The sequence below is a fragment of the Cervus elaphus genome, chromosome 29 (assembly GCF_910594005.1).
Source record: "Cervus elaphus chromosome 29, mCerEla1.1, whole genome shotgun sequence".
Classification (NCBI taxonomy): domain Eukaryota; kingdom Metazoa; phylum Chordata; class Mammalia; order Artiodactyla; family Cervidae; genus Cervus; species Cervus elaphus.
The window spans coordinates 8,101,902-8,107,612 of record NC_057843.1 but is presented as its reverse complement, the minus strand read 5'-3'; positions in this window follow the sequence as shown (position 1 = coordinate 8,107,612).

Here is a 5,711-nt window from a genome sequence, read left to right as displayed (position 1 = left end):
ATGAATAATGCAGCATTTAAAAGTGATAACCCGGGGACCTCTGGTGGTCTAGTGGCTAGGACTCCATGCTCCTGCTCCCAGTGCAGGGGCCCTGGGTTCAATCCCTGGTCAGGGAACTGGATCCCATATGCTACAACTAAGACTTTGCAACTAGGAAAGACCCATCACAGCCAAATAAAAATAAATATTAAAAAAAAAAAAAGTGATAACCCAATAAACATTGGTACAACCCATTCCAGTGTTCTTGCCTGAAAAACCCCATGGACAGAGGAGCCTGGTGGGCTACAGTCCAAGGGGGTTGCAAAGAGTCAGACACGACTGAGTGAGCACAAAAAGCATTTAGAAAGATATGGAAAGCGACCATTTTTATGATCATTGATTTGTTTGCTTTCCGAATTCATTTACTTTTGGTTTATCACTTCTGAGTGAGTGAGTGAAGTTGCTCAGTCGTGTCCGACTCTTTGTGACCCTGTGGACTGTAGCCCACCAGGCTCCTCCGTCCATGGGATTCTCCAGGCAAGAATACTGGAATGGGTTGCCGTTTCCTTCTCCAGAGGATCTTCCCAACCCAGGGATCGAACCCAGGTCTCCCGCATTGTGGGCAGTCTCAGGCAGACACTTTAACCTCTGAGCCACCAGGGAAGCTCCCTCCTATAAATTCAATGAAGATGGTGAACACAGTGTTTTTTTTTTTTTTTTTGGTGCCTATTCCCATAGTAGCCATGAATTATATTTTTGTTAGATGAATAAATGAATACAAAAAACAAATGAAGACACGAATGAGTTTTTTGCATTTTGAATGCTTTGTTTTTGCCTTGGAAATGGAAACATAACTCAGAACTGCATAGAATGGTCAGAAATAGTGTTTATAAGGAAGACTTTTTTGAATCAATATAAGTATGATTTATTAAGCATCTAATATATGTGAGGCCTTGCAAATATCTCACTTAAGCTTCATAACAGTCCCTTGAAGCAAATATTATTTTCTCTTTTTGTTTGACATTAAACATTTTTTAATTTCAAATCGACATTTTCAGGGCACATGAAGCATTTGTTTATGCTTTAGTAGTACAGTATTACGTTTTTCTTTGCTGAATAGTTCTGACTCCATTGCATCTTAATATTGATTTTTTTAAGAGGAGAAGCTGAGGTTTGGAGTTTAGTAAGTGGTCCAAGGTCACAATGATGGATAAAGAAGTCTGGCGTGACTTGGGGGACCCCACTTCTTGCTGTTGTCCTCCACCTTCTCGTCCATGTGCTCCCTGACATAGCCCTGGGGTCAAAGTCCCAGAAGCCTTGCTCACATAGCCGGTAGTGGGAGCAGGGGTCCCCAGGGCAGTGCTGGGGCTCTGTCTACACGTCCCCTACAGGCTAGTGCAGTGGCTGGCATGCAGTGGGTGTGCAACTGATATCCAAGGAACAAATGAAAGAATAGTGGTGATACTGATGGATACCAAGACATGGTTTCATTTGTGTACTGATTCATCTGTCATGAACATATGTAGATTATAAGCCCCTTGGGGGCACATACCCTGGTCCAAGCTCTGTGGCCTTGACACTTCCTGTGGCCTCCACAGCTAGCCAAGGGCCTGAAACCTCCCCTAGAGCAGAGGTTGGCAAGCCCAGCCCTGTGGGCCAAATCCTGCCCACTGCCTGATTTTTTTAAAGTTTTTTTTTTTACATGGAAAAATAATTTTTTTAATTTTTAAAATCTTTATTGAATTTGTTACAATATTGCCTCTGTTTTATGGCTTGGTTTTTTTGACTGAGAGACATGTGGGATCTCAGCTCCCTGACCAGAGGGAGCTTCTGGGCTCCTAGGCCAGGGCTTTGCATGCGAACCACATGGTTTCCTAGTAGGAAGTGGTGAGGATGGGGTGTGGCCATGCCTGGGGTGGGGGGATTTACCAGCTGGGGGAGCGTCTTCTCAGGAGCTGGACCTCAGCGCTATCCTCTCCAGCAGTGGGTACCTTTAGGAATAGGTCATTGTGTTAATGCACCTAGATTGTAGGGGCTTCTGGGAGCTGCTTCCCTGGCTGTTTGCCCCATCACAGTGAGGAGAGAACTTGACAAAAATCAGTGGGCAGCGGGCCAGCTCCAATAGTACCACCAGCAGCAACAAGTACTAGTCTGAAAAAAAATATAACTGGTTTGTATTGAGTACTTGGGCTCCCTAGATTGTGCAATGGTAAAGAATCCACATGCCAAGCAGGACATGTGGGTTCAGTCCCTGGGTCAGGAAGATCTCCTGGAGAAGGAAATGGCAATCCACTCCAGTATTCTTGCCTGGGAAATCCCATGGACAGAGGAACCTGGTGGGCTGTAGTCCATGGGGTCCAAAATGAGTTGGACAAGACTGAGCGATGAAGCACAAATGCAGACTTTGGAGGCTTACCTGTGAGTTAGTAATTGCCCAGTGTTACTGTGTGTCGGGCTCCATGCTAATCGCTTTTTATCTTACTCACGTTCCCAACCATCCTGTGGAGACTAACTTCTCTGATCATTCCCTTCTCTTCTCTTCCCCTCTTTTCTTCTTCTCCCCTCCCCCTCCCCTCTATCCTCTTCCCCTCCTCCTACTTCTTTCCTTGGTACTCCCTTCCCAGGGAACAGAGCATGGAGGCTAACAGAGGTTAAACTTGGTCAAGGTCACCAAGCTAAGACATGGTTCTGGAAGGGCCTGAATTGAAATCCACATTGTCTGATACTGAGGCCCATTCTGAGTGAGTACACAGCCCTGCTTCCATTAACGAGTCCCGATGGCGTCAGAGCCCCTGATCTGAGCCAGGCGGCCGGCAGCCCAGGGAACATCATGAGCCCTTAAGCTTCAGTGGTTTTCTTCAGACTCTTACCAGGTCCTGCCCCAGGGGTCCTGCAGGCCCGGATTGAAGGTGGGGGAGGCAGTCTTCATGTAGTTGTTCACCATTGGCAGGAACAGACCTAGCATGACTAGCATCTTTCAGAAGAGCCGCTCCAGGGCCAGACCTGGCCTTAGGTGACCCCAGGCCGGCAGAACCCAGGATGTATTAGTCATTACCTTCTTGTACCCTCCCAGATTCTACTTTACTTAGGAGAGAGAGACAGAGATAGGCAGAGACAGAGTGGAGAATCTGGGACCCTCTCCATGACTGCTGTGGGACGGGGAGCCAGGACTGGATGCTTTGGTTTCCCTGAGTGGGTGGCCACCACCCATGGGCCCCTGCTGAATCCATAATGGCCTTTGTGTGTGTGACAATTTACTCATTTCACATGCAGTTTTCAGCAAGAATGATCTGAACATTCAGTCTTATCTAAGCTGCAGGGGAGAAAATCAAAGACAAGGTCACGTCTTCTTTGATGTCTTCTTTTGTCAAGGGAGAGTTGTTCCTCCCCTCAGGCAGGTGGAATGATGGCCTTAGGAACCACAAGAAAAGGGTAGGGGTTTTTAGTCTTTTTTGGGGTGGGGATGGGCTCCTGTGGACCCTTTTGAAATTTGGTGAAAGAATGCTTTTTTCCTTCACCTAGTTGTCTGTCTTATTTTCTGCTTTTATGTTAATTTCACTGCATTTATAGGCATTTGTGAGCTTCACACCTCTTCTCCCTTTCTTTTGGTTAGTGGGTGGGCTTACGAGAGCAAGTACAATAGCCCAATACCTGGAACCTCTCTAGACAGAATGCAGTGGGCAAGCTGAAATACAATACCCTGTGCACCAGGGATGACTTCTGGCTTTTTTTTTTTCCCTGAAATGTTGAGGATCAGAGGCAGGAAAGAGTCTGAGCAGATATGTTTCCTTGGAGAAGGGAAACTCTGAAATTCAGCTGCTGGGTTTTATTTTCCTAAGCAGATGGTGACAAGGGTCTTTATTTATTTATTTATTTAAAATTCTTGGGGTAAAGCTGATTAACAGTATTGTGATAGTTTCAGGTGGATAGCAGAGTGACTCAGCTATATATACATATACCCATTCTCCCCCAAACTCCCCTCCCATCCAGGCTGCCACATGGCACTGAGCAGAGGTCCATGTGCTCTACAATAGGACCTTGTTGGTTATTCATTTTAAATATGGCAGTGTGTACATGTCCATCCCAAACTCTCTTGAGTATGCCTTTCCCCCATCCTCCCCCCCACAAGCCCCCCAACCCCCACCCAACCTCAAGTTCCTTCTCTAAGTCTGTGAGTCTCTTTCTGTTTTCTAAGTAAGTTCATTTGTATCATTTTGAGAGTGTTAATAGCCTCTGTAGGGAGGCCAGAGGTCCCCAAGTGGCAGGAGGAGATAAAACTGCAAGTGGCAGGCATTTTTATTTCTTTTTTCTCTTCTAATGCTGTGTTGTCATGGTGACACCTGGTTCCACCTGAATTTAACTTTATCTCAAACCTTGAGCTAACCGATGCGTTTTTCTCATGGAAATGTCTTCCTGAAGCTATGTTAATGAACTATGTATTTGTCCTTCTTCAAGATTCATGACAATTGTTTTATGGCCTGGAATGACTCACCTTGGGCCAATGCTATCTCAAAATGCATGTTGTGGGTGAGGAGCCTGGGCAGCTCTCTTAGTTTTGAGGTGTTTCCTCTCTAATTAGCAGCTTGCTGATAGGTATATAACTCCTTGCTAAAAACTAGCAAGGGGGTACTCTTTCTGTCCCCTTCTCATGTCTATGTCAGAAGCTTTCTCTATCTCTTTTATACTTTAATAAAACTTTATTACACAAAAAGCTCTACGTGATCAAGACTCATCGTTGGCTCTGGATTGAATTCTTCTCCTCTGGAGGCCAAGAATCACAGCATTGTTCATGGTTTGTAGCAGCAACCTTTCAATTTCTTTTTAGATTCCACACGTCAGAGTTGTCATACAATATTTTTCCTTCTCTGTCTGACTTAGTTCACTCAGTATGAGAGTCTCTAAGTCCATCCATGTTGCTGTAAATGGCATTATTTCATCTTTTTAATGCCTGGGTAATATTCCATTGAATATATGTACCACATCTTCTTTACCCACTCCTCTGGATGACAGGGGTCCTGATGAAGACCTGTGATGTCTGCCCCCTGGTCAGGGGTGCTGGAGGGGAGGTGAGGAAGGACTGCTGGGCCAGCACCCCCCATACAGAGCTAGAAGTTTTGTGTGGGTATGGATGGGCCATTGCTTCCACTACAATGGTGAAAGCAGCAATGTTTGGGATATGAAATCTTAAGGCCACACTGGTCTTGAATCATGAAAGTTACTGACTAGCATCAAAGATACAGCTTAACAGCCAGAGACATTATAGCCTGAAGTCATAGGAAGTTTTGAGGGACTTGCTATTGGATCTAGTTGGATCCTTGATTCCTCATTTGACTATAATCTCCAATCAATACATCTAGCTAGAAATTACTAGAGAAATGCAAATCACAAGTATATGAGGTATTACCTCACATCAATCAGAATAGTTATCATCAAAAAGTCTATGAATAATAAACGCTGGAGATGGTGTGTGAAAAAAAGAACCTGTCTATAGTGTTAGTGGGAATGTAAATTGGTGCAGCCACTGTGGAGAATAGCATGGTTGTTCCTTAAAAAACTAAAAATAGAGCTACCATATGATCCAGCAGCCCCACTTCTGGGCATATATCCAGGAAAGATGAAAACTCTTATTCGAAAATATACATACATTACCCGATGTTCATTGCAGCTGTATTTACAATAGCCAAGACAAGGAAGCAAGTGAGTGTCTATTGACAGATGAATAGATTAAGGAG